This window comes from Hyperolius riggenbachi, chromosome 1, assembly GCF_040937935.1.
Source record: "Hyperolius riggenbachi isolate aHypRig1 chromosome 1, aHypRig1.pri, whole genome shotgun sequence".
In the NCBI taxonomy this organism is placed as follows: Eukaryota; Metazoa; Chordata; class Amphibia; order Anura; family Hyperoliidae; genus Hyperolius; species Hyperolius riggenbachi.
In genome coordinates this window covers 516,082,119-516,097,692 of record NC_090646.1, presented here as the reverse complement: position 1 = coordinate 516,097,692, position 15,574 = coordinate 516,082,119, and the positions used below count along the sequence as shown (strand labels likewise).

General features: G+C 46.5%; 1 protein-coding gene across 5 annotated transcripts in view; it reads left to right on the top strand.

Annotated features, from left to right (window-relative positions):
- Window positions 1-14,754: 14,754 nt before the first annotated feature.
- MPHOSPH9 (M-phase phosphoprotein 9) overlaps window positions 14,755-15,574 on the top strand; it is a 173,816-nt gene continuing 172,996 nt past the window's right edge. For 2 of the 5 annotated variants that reach the window (XM_068244323.1, XM_068244351.1), the window contains exon 1: window positions 14,755-14,981. The gene's annotated coding sequence lies outside the window, so the exon portion shown is untranslated. The other 3 variants (XM_068244328.1, XM_068244343.1, XM_068244336.1) reach the window with 3 other exon arrangements.

Sequence of the window (15,574 nt, the reverse complement as noted above, 5' to 3'; positions counted from 1 at the left end):
CTGATTGATTCCGATGAATGTGACAAGGATGATGTGGATCTGGTGATCTATGTATGGCAAACGATTTTGGATGAGTTGCACACACACCAACCAATTGATTCCAATAAAGAGACATCGTTGTCGGATGATTGTTCCTGCCTTTCTGGGGTAAAGCATGAGAGTCTTGACTTTGTGCAATCTGAAATGAATGAGTATGCCGCTGTGGTTGATTCCTGTGCGAATCCTGAAGGATTCTCTCCTGACAGTGTGCAGTTTGAATCTGTGCGATCTGATGCCTGTTTCTCGGATGTTCCTGCAGATTGTGATCGGCATGAGTCTGCCGGTTTCCTCAAGGATGTGTGGGATCCTTTGTCATTTAGAAACAGATCTTTGAGATCTTCCATCTGTGACCCTGCTATGGGGAAAGTTTCTCGACTGTGCAGCGTCAAAAGTAAAATTAATATGACTAATAAAGTTTATCCTGTTGATGTCGCTATTTCTTCTGCAAATGATTCCCTGTCTCACTCTGTTCTCACCTGTAAGGGCCCGTTGCCTGGAGACAGTTGCTCCAGTGTTTCGGTCCTAGATGCCTTGCAGTCTGCTCCGCAGATCGCGGAGGTTTGCGCTATGGAAGCATCAGTTTCACAACCTAAAGTGAATTTTGATTCGCAGGTTTTGCGTTCTGATTCCTCGGATTCGACATTGTTAGCCGAATCTAAGAGTGAGACAGCGCTTCGGTTTTGCGAATCTGATGCTGAACCTTCTTTGCCTTATTCAGAGACGCTTTCTCTGAGCCTGCCCTGTACCATGAATAACAAAACGATGTCCAATCACACTGACATTTGGGAGTCCCTTTCTTGGTTTGAAGAAAGTTCTGACTCTCCACCCTGTACTCTGGATGAGTCAATATTGCCTTGTACAATATCTCCTGCCCTGCCCCTAGAGGCTCGTCTAGGTATTGCTGCTATTTTTACCTGTCTTTCTGCAGTTTTGGAGTTGCAAGCTAGTTTGACTACTATGCAGAATTCTGGGCGCAGCGAGATTAAAGTTAGGGAGTCAGTGTGTGGTCCAGTGAATATTCCTGTACGTTACGTTCCACTCATGATGATGAAATTCAGTCTCAGTTTATGGTGGAACCTTCCCTGGGACATCTGCCCTGTTCTCAAAATAAAGTTCCAGTTTTGCCCTGTAACATGGATAGTACAGAATCCTTCTTAGACAACTTGAAAAATGATGTTCCTGAGGTCTTGTTTGATGATCTGAAGGTCTCCGAGTTCCTCCCAAAGGGTGCAGAACTTGTAGGAGATGTCTCCTGCCCCCCAGGTCCTTCTGAGGTGTTGCCCACTTCAGTAGGCATTGCTGCCTTGCTGACTACTTTTGCAGCTCTTGTGGAGCTTCATTCATGTGTAGTCAATGATGATATTACAGTTATAGAAATTTATGAATTTGAGTCCGAGTCTTCTTTTGAAAGACCAGTACCTGTGACCTTTACTCGTGATGATTTTCTGCCCGGTACTGGTTTTGGTCTTGTCGTGTCGGACTCTGAGGTTGGCAGTTCCCCGACATGTTCTGAGGTTTCTCCTGTACTAGTGTACCCCGATGTGCTCTGTGACCCAGAAAGCCCAAGTGTGCCTCGGTTACCAGCGTACTCAGATGCTTCCTCAGTGGAGACATGTTCTGATATAGCCTGCCTGCTTGTATGCCCAGAAGTGGTCCCTGAAAGTCCTGATCTTGATGGGTGTCCTGCTAATTTTGAGTCTGGAATGATCATAGGTTCCATAGGGGTTCTTGGTGGTTCTCCATGTGAGCCTGGTGAGCGTTCTGGCTTCTTGGGATCTCTGCGGAGCTTCAAGGCGTTCTGGGAGATTCCGGGAAAGGTTTTGCTTGGTGCCCTGAATACGATCAGCAATGGCTTTGGTGTTGTAAGGGACACTTCGAACAGGTATTGCGGCAGGTTTGGTATTCTTGGACGCTCCTTGGAAGGTGGTGGGTATTGTCTGGAGGGTGTCGATGGCTTCTTCTCTGGTGTCCACAGTCCTGATGGGTGTTACGCTGAGACTTCTAGTGCTGATGGGCATGTTTTGGTGGCTTCTGCTTCTGATGAGGTCGGTTTCGGATGGACTGACTCTGGAATTGGGCCTTGTCGGGCTCTCCCGACCTTCATGAGTCTTCAGTTAGAGTTTTGTGATGATACCAGTTTTGAGGGATGTCTGGAATCCATCCCTAGAGGGGGGGGGGGGGGGTACTGTGATGATCCGCTCAGCTGGCTGCACAGGCAGACAGCTGTTTGTCCATTCCTCTAGTCTGTGGGCTGCAGGTCTCTGGAACAGAGACCTGTCTTTCCATTGCAAGTTTCTGGTCTGTTCTCTTGCTGGGGAACATTCGTTATGCAAATCCCCTACCTGCCTTCTTTGATGACTGGCACTATAAGAGCTTTATGTTTCCCAGAAGGCTTTGCTGGTCATTTCCCTTCCATGGTCTGTTCCTGATGGACACTGCTGGAGTGTCAGCCATTGCTATCTAGTATAGTTAATTCCTGGGGGTTGCTTTAGGCTCCCCTTCTAGCCCAGTCAGGTTGTATTATCTGTATTGCCTGTTCTGATTTGTCTTGCCTGTTGCCATTGTCCTGTCCCAAAGGTGGTCGACAGGAAATGGTTCTGATCTCTGTTCTTGGAGTATAGCTGGTGCAGCGGTTGCTACCAGCTATCTCTTCTGTTCTGTCTCCTGGGATCGCGCTAGCTACTTTTCGCTAGCGCTGGGGATCCTTCTGTTCTGTCTTCTGGGATCGTGCTAGCTACTTTTCGCTAGCGCTGGGGATCCTTCTGTTCTGCTACTCTGTACCTGGATCGCGCTAGCCACTTTTCGCTAGCGCTGGGGATCCTTCTGTTCTGCTACTCTGTACCTGGATCGCGCTAGCCACTTTTTTGCTAGCGCTCTGGATCCTTCTGTTCTGCTACTCTGTACCTGGATCACGCTAGCCACTTTTCGCTAGTGCTGTGAATCCTATCTCTCGCTTGTCCCTGTTTTCGTGTGTCTGTCTTGTCCGCTACGCTTGCTGGAGGCTCGGTGAGGTAACCGTCCTCTGTTTCATGTTTGTCTGTTAATGGTTAGTTAGGCGTGCTTGTCTCTATTGTGCTTATCACGTGGAGACCGCGCATAACCGCGTGCACTGTTGCGAATGAGTGCGGTGTTCGCGGTTAGCTAGCGTTTGTTATTTTCCGTATCTCCTCATTGTTTTATTTGCTGTGCCTTTGCTACCCTCGTATTCTATTCTGATCTGCCTTGTTTCACGTCTGGCGATCGCACCTCTCGCGATCGCATTCCTATTTCATATCTGCTGTTGTGTGTGCGCGGTCGCGGGGTGGCGACTGGATAGGCACACACACATACAACCTGTCCCTTTGCTCGCTCTCATTCGCAATCGCCTGTCTTGCGATTGCGTTCTGCGCTTCGTACAATTCCTGTCTGGCACTTGTGGAGGTACAGAGGATTGGTTCCTCTGCACTCCCCAGCGCCATCTGCCGACAGGAATTTCCCTCTACAGGTGCGTAGCACCTTTTGCTGGGTGCCTGCAAATATACGCTTGTGGAGGATTTCCGCCGTGTCAGCGCACGCGTTGTGCGCTGATCACGGAGAAAGTTCAACAATCGTTACAATGTGTCTCTTGTAAGAAAGCTATATCGATCGCAAGTCTCCGTAGATCTCGCAACAAGGAATTTCTTTTTTGAGGTAAATTTAAGCCCTTGCAGTTTAAGGTAAGTAACTTAACCATTATCTATATAGTCAGTGAACCTATCGTAAAAGACATTAATCAATTGGTGTGAATCAATAACAAAAAACATAAGAAAGAAACATATAAGCAAATAGACATCTTTGTGATGTGGGAGGAATAAGAGTAGGTAGCATAGGCCACTGAATAAAACGTGGCTACATATTACGACAACCAAAGTTAGTTACACTAACGAGAGTTGAGTGAGAGTTCCTGGGTCCTCCCAGGACCAGGTGGCCTCAGGGTCAACTCCCCGGAGGAACATGAGGGCGAAACAAGTGGGTTGTCAAAACTAGGTGCCCAGAAGGTAGAACAAATAGCGAATAAAAGATAAATCCGGGATCCTTTGCTATGGCCTATGGCCAGTACTCACGGTGGATGAACGATTATATTTATGTAAAAGTATATTCTTCAAGATACTTGGGATTCCATTCTTTCCGGGGAACCAGGATAGGTGAGGCTACGGGTGGGTGGGGTTGTTGAATGAGAGATGTGACGCACCTTTCTGGGAGGTGAAATATCAGAAGCGGAGTGAGGATAATTAGTAGTGATGTTGCTTGGGGGTAGGCGAAGTCCCATCTGCTTCAGGAACATGGGGGCGTCATCTACAGTATATTTGAAAGTGTGAAGAAGGATCCGTTCCGGTTTACCATTAAGCGGAAAGGAAAGCCCCATCTGTAGTTAATTTTCGCATCTCGCAAGAGTTGTGTAATAGGCTTAAAAGCCCTGCGTTTTGCCAGGGTGATGAGAGATAAGTCGTTGAAGATAATTATATCCCTCTTCAGGTCATTTACTGCTGTGAGGATTACTTGTTGCAGGGAATCGTGGAGGGAGGGGTAGTGTCTTTCCAGGGTGGTCTCCAGCAGGTCAGCTGTCAAGGGAGCAGGAGAGGCTTGCTGAGGAGGAGCTGCGTCAGTCTGTGCAGCAAGGCCGGCGCCATCTTGGCTGTCTGGTGTGCGGAGGAAGCGATCCATTGCTCCTGCCTGCGGGGATGATTTGGTAGCTGATTTTGCCGCCATCCGGTTGCCTGTGGGTTCGGAGGGGGATCCCGGGTCGGTGCCGCGCTGCGGAGACGGAGAGAGAGCTATATGGGGCCGGAGCTCAAAGCCTATGCGGCCATCTTGTTGTAGCCGCGCATGCGTCCTGGTAATGTCAGATTTCTACTACTTACTGTAAGTGACAGGATCATAGGAGAAAAGTAATTTATGGCTCATTTTACTCTGGAAGAAACGTACTGTACTTTTCTCATAATGCGCCTGCGCAGGACACTCCTGGCCACAGGAACGCATACAACGATACGCGTGGCCAGGGCGCAGTGGAGGTCGTTTTTGAAGTCGGCTTCCTCTACGAGAAGAAATGTGAGCCGGGGCTGTGGAACAGAGGATCGGTATGTCACAGCATGGGCACAGGTCAGCTGCAGGGGGCTGACAGAAGCACCAGGTAAGTGAAACTCTTATTTTTTAAAGACCTTTCAGTTCTGATTTAAACTAAATGCTGACAAAACTGAGGTTCATGTGATTTGAGGTCAGCGCCTAACTGCAAAGCAGCTCCAGACACAGTCAACGCCACTGAGTGTTGGGAACTCAGACCTTACTAGCTGGGTTTACTGATTGGTAGGGAATTAAACTTCAGGAATTGCATTCAGCTGTTCAACCCTAGTTCAAACCTTCATCACATCACACCGGACTACTGCAATGCCCTCTATGCAGGCCTTCCAAATAAACCTACATTGCCTGCAGGTAGTACAGAATGCTGTCCCAAGACTGTTAACAAGCCAAACTTGCCATTGCCCCATAACACCAATCCTTTGCTCACTACAGTGGCTACCCATAAAATGGAGAATCCTTTTTAAAATTCGTATGCTAAAATACAAATACCTACATGACCTAGGCCGCGGATACTTGAAGGATTTTATGCAATTGCATCACACCTCCCACAAACTCACATCAAAAAGGACATAACTTGACCACCCCCAGAGTCCAACTAAATACCTTTGGAGCCAGAGCTTTCTGCCATGGTGCCCCTACCCTTTGGAATGCCTTGCCAAACTTAATCAAAACAGCTCCAACCCTGGACACATTAAAATCAAAACTGAAAAGCCACCAGGTTAGTCTGGCATATACGATCACATAATTTTTTCCCCTGTACACCTTTCTATGTATTTTTTTTTCTTTTTTTTTGCTAATCAGAATTTGCCAATCAAATTTAATTATTTCATAGAATTAGATAAAGTGGAAAAGAGAAACAGACCAAGAAGAAGAAAAGTAACGTATCCTCCAGCTTATAAGGCGCCCCCCCAACCCCCGGAATCCTGCAATTCCGATAAAATTCCGTAATTGCCATCGCCCTTGCAGCAGAAGTGGATCGGAAACCCGTGTTCAATGTGGGACTCAGCCGCTCTCGAAGGTGTGCTCAGTCCAGAGCCCCCCTGCATTATCAGATATTGCAAGGCCCAAAATAAAGTGCATGCTGCATAACCGCCAAGTGCACCTTTATAAAGATAACGAGTTGCAGAGGTGGCCGCAGGCAGAGCCACCCGATAAATTCAAAACGCCAGCAAGTGCAGGGATCCCCGCATCATCAGATACAGCGAGGCCCAGAACCAAGTATCACATGCAGTACAGTGTAGAGCAGTAGAAAACACTTGGCACTCAGACCCAGTCCGTGTAAATGGGGGGCAGGCTCTGCACTTGCTTATTGTTCAATAAACACTTCCCCTTTCCAAGACACCCAAACAAATGGCATATAGCTTATAGCTGAAACTCCGGACGTGCACCGGTTCCAATTTCTGTGAACAACAGTCTAATAGTATACATACATAAAGACAGACCGGGCATCAGTCCCTTTAAGTTCTTTAATGTAGCATCTTGCCGAAAAACATTGCAGTGGTAGATTCACATCAAATCACAATTAGATGGATGAAACCTGCATTGATGAGGGTGTCCGGGGAGTGCGGGATGCGGGTGACCAGGGATGAATGGACGGCACTACAGCCGTTTCGCGCCCAGCTGGCGCTTGCTCACGTGCTTGCGTCCTTAGTGATGGCGGCGCCGAGCGGCTTTCCGGATAGAACCTATAAGCCACACCCCCGGCGCACGCCATTGGTGTGGAGCAGGAGTGTCAGAGAGGTGAGGGGGTGGAGACTCGCCATAACAGCGAGAGGCTAGTGTATGTATTTGGACGAACCAGCAAGTAAAAATAGGCTGCTGGCGCTGCAGTGTATGGTGAAACCTGGATGTGCTTATACAAAAAATTGTTACTACAAACGTGATTGTGACAAAGCCAACTGGATTAGGACATAAAACATGATATGTGTGAAATTATGTGTCAAATCATTGTGCCAAACAAAATTGATTGTGCATAAGTCAGTGCACCCTACACGGAAGCATACCTATATTTGCATTGCTGCTACACAGTACATATTGTATCTTCTACATTATCTAAAATTGCATTCTACATCATAAACATGTTTATTACATATATTTATATCCCCCAATTTCTATTTACCCCACAACATTCCCATAAAATCCCTCTCTAAAAAGACCGGAGATGGGACCGCTTTTCTACAAAGACGAATTAAAAAGGTGTATTCACCTTATTATTGGATGAATAGCAACCAGACATATCTACAAAAACGGGAGGCCAGAACAATATCTGTCAGCTGGATTGTGCCCAGAGACAACTAGTGTTCTAGTCCAGTTAGGGACGTACCAACACCAGTTAAAGATATATACTGTAAGACTCGGGATAAGTGGATAGAAGTAAAAGGGGAGAGGAGGAATAGGAGATATCACCTGAGGAGGAGGAGCCAAAATGTAAGTCCAAAGATAGAGACCCGGAGAGGGAGTTATCATGCATATAGAAGGAGGAAAGGCAGCACGGGAAGAACCCCAAAGGGAGAACGGGGAGGGCAGGTAGCACCCCAAATCGTGGCACACCTCTCATGCCGGGTGACAGTAACCAAACAGGGGACACCTTCCAACGGATGTGCCCCAGGTGGTTTGGGGAGGGGGAGGAGATGGAGAGGGAAAAATTGGGAGCAGAACACATTTCCAGCTACCACAGCTGGGAATAATGCATCTGATCGCTTCCCATTGCCTCTTAGCCGCAAGTCTAACTCAGTGGCACCCTTTGGGTACATAAGGCTGTTTATTTCAGTATCCCCCTCCTCCCCCACCTGTCACCTCACATTATTGGCCGGCTATTGTCGGCCAAAGGGTGTATATTACACCCGTAAGTGGCCAAGTGGGAAGACACCCGCCAGTCCAGTCCTCCATCTGGGCTAAAAGCGAGAGAGCAGAATACCATAGACATATCGATACCAGGGGCGTAGCAATAGGGGTTGCAGAGGTAGCGACCGCATCGGGGCCCTTGGGCCAGAGGGGCCCCAAAGGGCCCTGCCTCAATTACAGTATTAGCTCTCTATTGGTCCTGTGCTCATAATAATCACGTCTATAGATAATTTGAATAGTGGTAATCATTAACAAGCTGTTCCCCATCCCCTTCTTGCACCTCTGACACTGTAGTTGCCATTGGTAGGTTTTGGTGCGCCGTATCAATTGTTATGTATAGAGTGCTTGGGGGGCCCCAATGTAAAACTTGCATCGGGGCCCATAGCTCCTTAGCTACGCCACTGATCGATACAGATGTGTTACAAGTTTCCTAAAGTAAGGAAAGTGCCCAAAGGCATCCAGATATTGTTCTGGACTTTGGTAGGCCAAAACATGTGCCTCTAAGATAGGGGACTCCGAAGGACTATGGGTCGAGGAAACAGGACAACTCCAGTCTATAATTTAGACCCAGTGGTCCCATTGCCTCTGTGCGTCCCTAACTGGACTAGAACACTAGTTGTCTCTGGGCACAATCCAGCTGACAGATATTGTTCTGGCCTCCCGTTTTTGTAGATATGTCTGGTTGCTATTCATCCAATAATAAGGTGAATACACCTTTTTAATTCGTCTTTGTAGAAAAGCGGTCCCATCTCCGGTCTTTTTAGAGAGGGATTTTATGGGAATGTTGTGGGGTAAATAAAAATTGGGGGATATAAATATATGTAATAAACATGTTTATGATGTAGAATGCAATTTTAGATAATGTAGAAGATTATCTAAAGTATCACATGCTCAGCAAGCATGACCACCAAGTGCACCCCGCCAAAGAGCACCTGCCCCAGCAATGGCCACAGGCAGAGCCCCCCAACACACCCAAAGCGACAGCATACGCAGGGAACCCTGCCCTATCAAATGCCTCAAGGCCCAGAATCAAGTGTCTCAGCATGCAAGACCATCAAGTGCACCCCGGCAGAGAGCACCTGTCCCAGAAGTGGCCGCAGTTAGGTAGAGCCCCCCGAACCATCTAAAGCAACAGCACGTGCAGGGACCCCTACACCACCAAACACCACAGAACCCAAAACCAGGTGTCCCAGCATGCACAACTGTGAAGCGCACCTCTGCCAAGGATACCTGACCTCGAAGTGGCCACAGGTAGAACCTTCTAATACATCAAATGCAATAGCGCATACAGGGACCCCTTCACCATCAGACCCCGCAATACCCAAAATCAGGTGTCACAGCATGTATAACCGCTAAGTGCAGCCCAGCAAGGAGTTCCCATCCCAAAAGTGGCCGCAGGCAGAGCCCCCCCGACACATCCAAAAGCGACAGCACATGCAGCACATACAAGAGCCCCACCTTTCTATGTATTGATCAAGCACTTTGGGTTCTACTGGAGAAAAGTATTTTACAAATGTTTTATTGTCGTTGTCTTTCAGTCAAACTTTTTTTTCTTTTTCGTTTTTTAGTGAAGAGAAGGGGAGCAGAAAGCAGCACAGAGGGGACACAGAGGCATGCCATTAAGAAGGGAACATGCCACTGTGTCCTATTTTAACTATTAAAATTTACATCGGGTACATTTTAATAATAAAATGTTAATATCTGCATTCAATGTAAGTAATGTAATTCCTCAGACTCCTAAGCAAACAGTGCTCAGATGAAACCTGCAAATTCACTTTGAATGGAAACTTCAGCGGTAATCTTGTCAAAACCTCCACCAATCACCCATCAAAATGTCTGCTTACCGAAGTAAAAACAGACCAAATTTATAAGGTGTATGCACATAAATGTTGCCACTAGGCCAAGGCAGTATTTCTCCATTTCTTGCAACCTTCATATTCGGTTTCACAATACGCGTCATCAGTCCTCGATGATGCATATTGCAAAACCTGTAGGCCAGAGTGGATGGTGGACAAGGAGAAGATGTCCATCATTATTCTTAAAGTGAGATACTTCTGCCAGGTCCCTGTGATAAGGGCCTTGTTACAGGAGCCCTGGTGGCTGGAACGCGAAATGCCTTCCAAACGGTTCCAGCGCACAGATCGTGCAAACTGTGGTCACAGTCAATGCGCAGAAACCGTTGGGAATTGGCCGCAGACAAACCAGAAGGGAGCCTGTGGGTTATGGAAATACACTTTACACACTATTTCAGGGTATATCTGCCACCACCACTGGTATGGACCAGTGGTCCCTACCGACTGACTGACTGATCCTGCAAATAAAACGGTTAAAACACGCTGTATAAATAATTAATATATACAGAAAATCGTTAAAATCAACAATTATAGAGAAATTAATAGCGCAGTTTGAAAAGAAAAGGAGAAAATACTTAGGTTCATGGAAAGATGTCCTTTTGTGGGAAAACTTGTAAAGTTCAGTTTCAGCAAAGTCTTTGGTTTCAGCTCAGTTCAAAGTCCAAACAAAATGGCTACCACTTGTTCCTCAAAGTGGCAGCAGCTCTCAGGAAGGTGGAAAATGGAGGAATGAGGGAGGAGTCCCTTGCAGACACTTTTGAACAATGTACATCTTTGGGTGGAGTCTCAAGTACAGCCCAGGGGTTGGACAGGGGGGTTAGCTCCCTGGATGGGTTCCCTATGCCCACCAAATATGACATTTGTCATATCTCGGCTTACACACATGACCATCACATATTCATATACCTCAGAAATTCTGCTAGTTCAGATGATACCAAACTTGATTAGGGTAGAGGATTCAGTTCCTGAGAAGTTTAATAACTGGGTTGTAGGGGCCCCAGGCCCCTCTCGACTGGTATCAAGAGATTCAGCAGGACCCTACGGATCCAATGATACCGCTCTCATAACTACCCTATTTACGGTATTCTGTAAATAGGCAAAAAATCATATAAGACCTGCATCCGCCCTTAGCGGTGCCAGTCAGTCTGTGGGAAGCAGGTTTTGAATGGGCCTCCTGCTGTGAGTAGCTTCCTGGCTCTCCCTGTATGAAAAGGGCTCACCAAATGGTGGGCAATTGACATCTGCCTGAGGTAATTAAAAAGTAAACATTCTTCTGGGACACCAGCCTTGTCCAAGCTAATTAACAAATCAAAAGACATCCTGCACCTAAGCATTGCTATCTCTCTGCTGAGAAGAGAGAGAGCCCAGATTGACTGCAGATGCTCCTACACAACCAATCTAGATTCTATCGATCTTAATTGTAATCGATGCAGAGAATAGATTGCAATCGCATGTTCTGCACGGGCGGTTCAAGGACGCGGCTGCGGCTACGCAACCGTCCGTCACAGGCCTGTATGTACTTATGTTTTTAACTTTATTTTGCAAATTGTGATCTATCATTTGGCTCATAGAGAACAAATAAAATGTCAAGTGCACTTCTAAACGGTGTGCATTTAATTGCTTTATTCTTTGATTGCATATATCCATCTTGGGAGTCTGATTAAATTGGACACATGAATGTTGCAAGAGCTAAGAAAGTGGAGATATATGGCCTTGGCCTGGTGGCAATATTTTTGCACATAGACCTTATATTTTTGGTTTGTTTTTACACTTTGATGAGTGATTGGTGGAGGATTTGACAAGATTAGCACTGAAGTTTGTACACTTTAATAACTGAATCAGGGGTTAGGTCCCTAAGGCGATGTGATTAAGTTTCTCTGTTTTTTTCCCCCAATACCACAATTCTGCTGCAATCCCTCAGGTGTATAGTGAATTATAAAAAGAAAACAATGTTGCGCTCCTCCACTGATAGATCAGTCTCTAATATCGGATTGCTACACCACCAAAATCTCCACTACAGTATATCAACTGGTGCCAGCGCTCTATATGATATTCTTGGGGCAATGTTCAGTATAGTCCTGTTTGACTTCCAGTCCCATACATGCATCAATCCAATAATCCACGTAGGCAAGTAGCAGGGCCAAGGCAGAGGCAAGAGAGGCTCCAGTCTCAGGGCGCAGTGTAGGAGGGGCGCCTAAATCACTCAGCTATCATTCCCCTATTGTATTTGAAGCAGAGAGAAATAAGAAAAGGGGATGCATGGCAGTGACTGCAAGCCAGATAACTAGAGATTAAGGTGTTGGGGCCCCTGGGGCACCTCTTAGTCTAATAGCAATCAGTGTGTGACGGCTGGGTAGGAGGCATGGAGTGGCGCACTTTGGTGTCTCAGCCTTGGGTGCTGGAGGACCTTGTCCAAGCTCTGGCAAGTAGTCAATGCCCTCCAACGAGATATATATGCAAAAAGAACGGAAACAACCATAGAGTAATATTCTCAAAGCAGCTTGTGCCTAACCTAATGCATGCTGTTTGTGACCGAGCAGCCATTCTCTCTGGTGAGCGCATTGTATATACATTAGAGGGTGTATCACCTGATGTTTATATATGTGACGGGGAGGTGGAGGCACAAGCTGCTTTGAGGATATTATTCTATGGTTGTTTCCCTTTTTGCATATATATCTTGTTGGAGGGCATTGACTACTTACCTACGTGGATTATTGGATTGATGCATGTGTGGGACTGGAAGTCAAACAGAACTATACTGAACATTGCCGCAAGGATATGGTATAGAGCGCTGGCACCAGTTGATATACTGTATAGTGAATTATGGTGCATTTGAATGGGAGGGAAAAAAAAGTGAGAAAATATTTTGAACTGGCGAAACGCAGAAAAATTGCATAGCAGTGCGACAGCTATGCAAATTTCCTGCTATGCTCAATTGCACAAAAAATGGAGGACGGCAATTGCACTAATGGAAAAAATTTGCCATGGTTTTCATTATTTTTCTGGTACCTAGTGTTGTGCATTCCAAAAAAAAGAAAGGAATTGGATCGCAAAACACTGATAGCGCCCTATTCCACTACGCTCAATTGGATTAAAAAAAAAATAAATCAGATCACACCTGTTTTTCCAATTACAACAGCATCATGATTAACGTGTAATTTGCGATGCTGTTTTTCCTCTAGGGCAATTTTTTTCCCTCTGAATCGCAATTGCCGGCCTGCATGATTTTTGGTGCGTTTGCATTCCTCTACTTTCTATAGGAGCACAGGAAAACTACATAGCAAAATCACATAGCAATCGCACCATGATTCTTTATTCCTGCTGCTTTTTCTCCCATCAGAAATCACAATTGCTGCTGATTTTTCTTTCGTCAGATATCACAATTGTGTCTACACCTGCGGCCAAATTGCGTTAGTAGAAATGAAAAGAAACACGACTGTAGCGCAATTGTGCATAAGATTGTGTGTGGAAAAGGACCCTGAGCCCTGGAACCCACTAGAGCGTTTAGGGAGCGCTTTCAATCGCTAGCGATTTCCCTAAATGTTCTGCCAATGTAAATGGATATGACAGATTCCACTAAAGCAATTGCGATAAAGCAAATTGCAATCGCAGGACATGCAGCATTTTGGGAGTGTTTCCATTCTAATGAAATGTATAGGAGCAGGGAAATCGCTTGCAAAACACTATCACAAATCACTAGCGATAGCGTCTTGCGCTTTCTAGTGGGTTCCAGGCCTAAATGTGTGTGTCCAATGCAGAGTCTGGAACTGCATTAGGCACTCAGTCAGGAACAAGTCGGCTGCTCTAGGGCAGTGTTTCTCAACATTTTATTGGTATGTACCCCTTTTAAAACCCTGTACTCACCAAGTACCCCCTAGCTTAGTAAACATTATCACAAGTACCCCTTGACAAATAAATATTTAAATTGTAGTACATGATAATTGGTTCTAAACAATTTCCAAGCATTTACTATTGCTTTTAATTAGCTAAACCACCAATTCGGTGTTTGATTAAATACAATGTATCGTTTTCTAAAACTCTTCATCTGTTATAACAAGCCAGAGTACCCCCTGGGGTACACATACCACACGTTGAGAACCTAGGCTCTAGGGTACCAGTTAGTGTTGTCCGGATCATGAACGATTCGGATCTTTGATCCGAATCTATTTTGTGAGTCGAATCATCCAAATGAGTGATTCGGATCGCAAAAGGGGCAGGGCCAGGAATGACACACCCCCTCTCAGCGGGCAGCGGGGTCCTGGAAGCAGAGCTGAGATGGATCGCTCTGTTGGATGGGAGCCAGCCTTGCAGGGAGACAGGTAGATGAGAGAGAGGGGACATGGGTGCCACTGCCAGATATGTGTAGAGCACACATACTGGCTATAACGCGCTGCTGATTGTAGGCTGTCTGTTCCATAGTTGTGCACAGTGAACAGATTGGAAGCTTTTGGCTCAGCTCAGCACAGCTCAGTAACTTTGCAGGCACTGTGATTGCAGCGTAATATGATCCTCCTGCACTCGGCACTAAACAGCTGCACTTCACTTCTGGGAATGCTTTGGGGAATTCTTTCTTTCACTGTGGGACGTTTGCATTCAAAGTACACAGATGAGCATATAGGTGAAATATATGTAAAGCATATAATTGCAGCATGTGGGTATTGTGTGCACGCAAACATTTCTGCTCTCTGCTCGTCCCTCCTCCCTTCTCTGTCCACTCCCTGCCCTCTGTCCATCTTCTCCCCTTCTCTGTGTATCCACCCCCCTCCCCTTCTCCTGTCCACAGCAGGGAAAGACCTGTCCTGCTATTCATTTCACCCCCGAATGCTTCGGTAGTAAAATGATCCGAGATTCGGATCAAAGATCCGGATCTTTTCAATGATCCGATTCGAATCATCCGGATCATTAAAAAGATCCGAACTTCCCATCTCTAGTACCAGTGAAGTCTATTCTGCTGAGCTCTCCCTCCTGTATTTGAATTCTTCAAACCAATAGCCAGCCAATAGCAGCTGTATGCCGTCTGACCCCGATGTAACTCCACACCCTCCTTTCGCTCCGCCCAACTTTATTGACATCAGGACAATGTTTACACCGCTGGAAGGAAGAATGGCTGGTATTGGATCTTATAAGGACATGGCATGGGGCAGTCAGGTGAGCGACAGGCAGTGACGAGCAGGAGTCAGGCTGTAAGATAGAATGCCGTTGCTATGCATGGAGCGAATTGCAGTGTGCAGCGTACGGACGCAGTGTGCGCAGCAAGTTGGGTGGCTGCGCATTCCTTCCCACACTGATCTGCAGCGCTCCCCGGAATGGGATATACAGCAGAACAGCCAGGGCGCTGCAGAGCGGGGATTGAAGCAATGCTGTAAGGTTACTGAATGCGGTCACACGGGTTAGCATACGGACGTTGTGCTCTACTTGGCTGCTGTGACGTAGAGCTGAGGCGCCCAGCGGTTTAGAGTCATTATGTTGCGCCGTATCATGTAAGACACAATAATGATGCTGCTCCTGTTATTGTACTGCTGCCCCCGGCTGCTAGAGGAGAAATCCCGGTGTATTTCTCCTCATTCATCTCTGACGCGTCCTCTTCCCGCAAGCAGCGGCTCTGCAGCCCGATGGGAGACACCTAGCTGAAGAACAGCAGCTGCATCCAATCAGCAAGGCGGAATTATCAAGCAACAACTTGATCCATCCAATGGGAAGGGCGGGTGTCTGCATGATAATAATAAATGTCTTATAAGTAA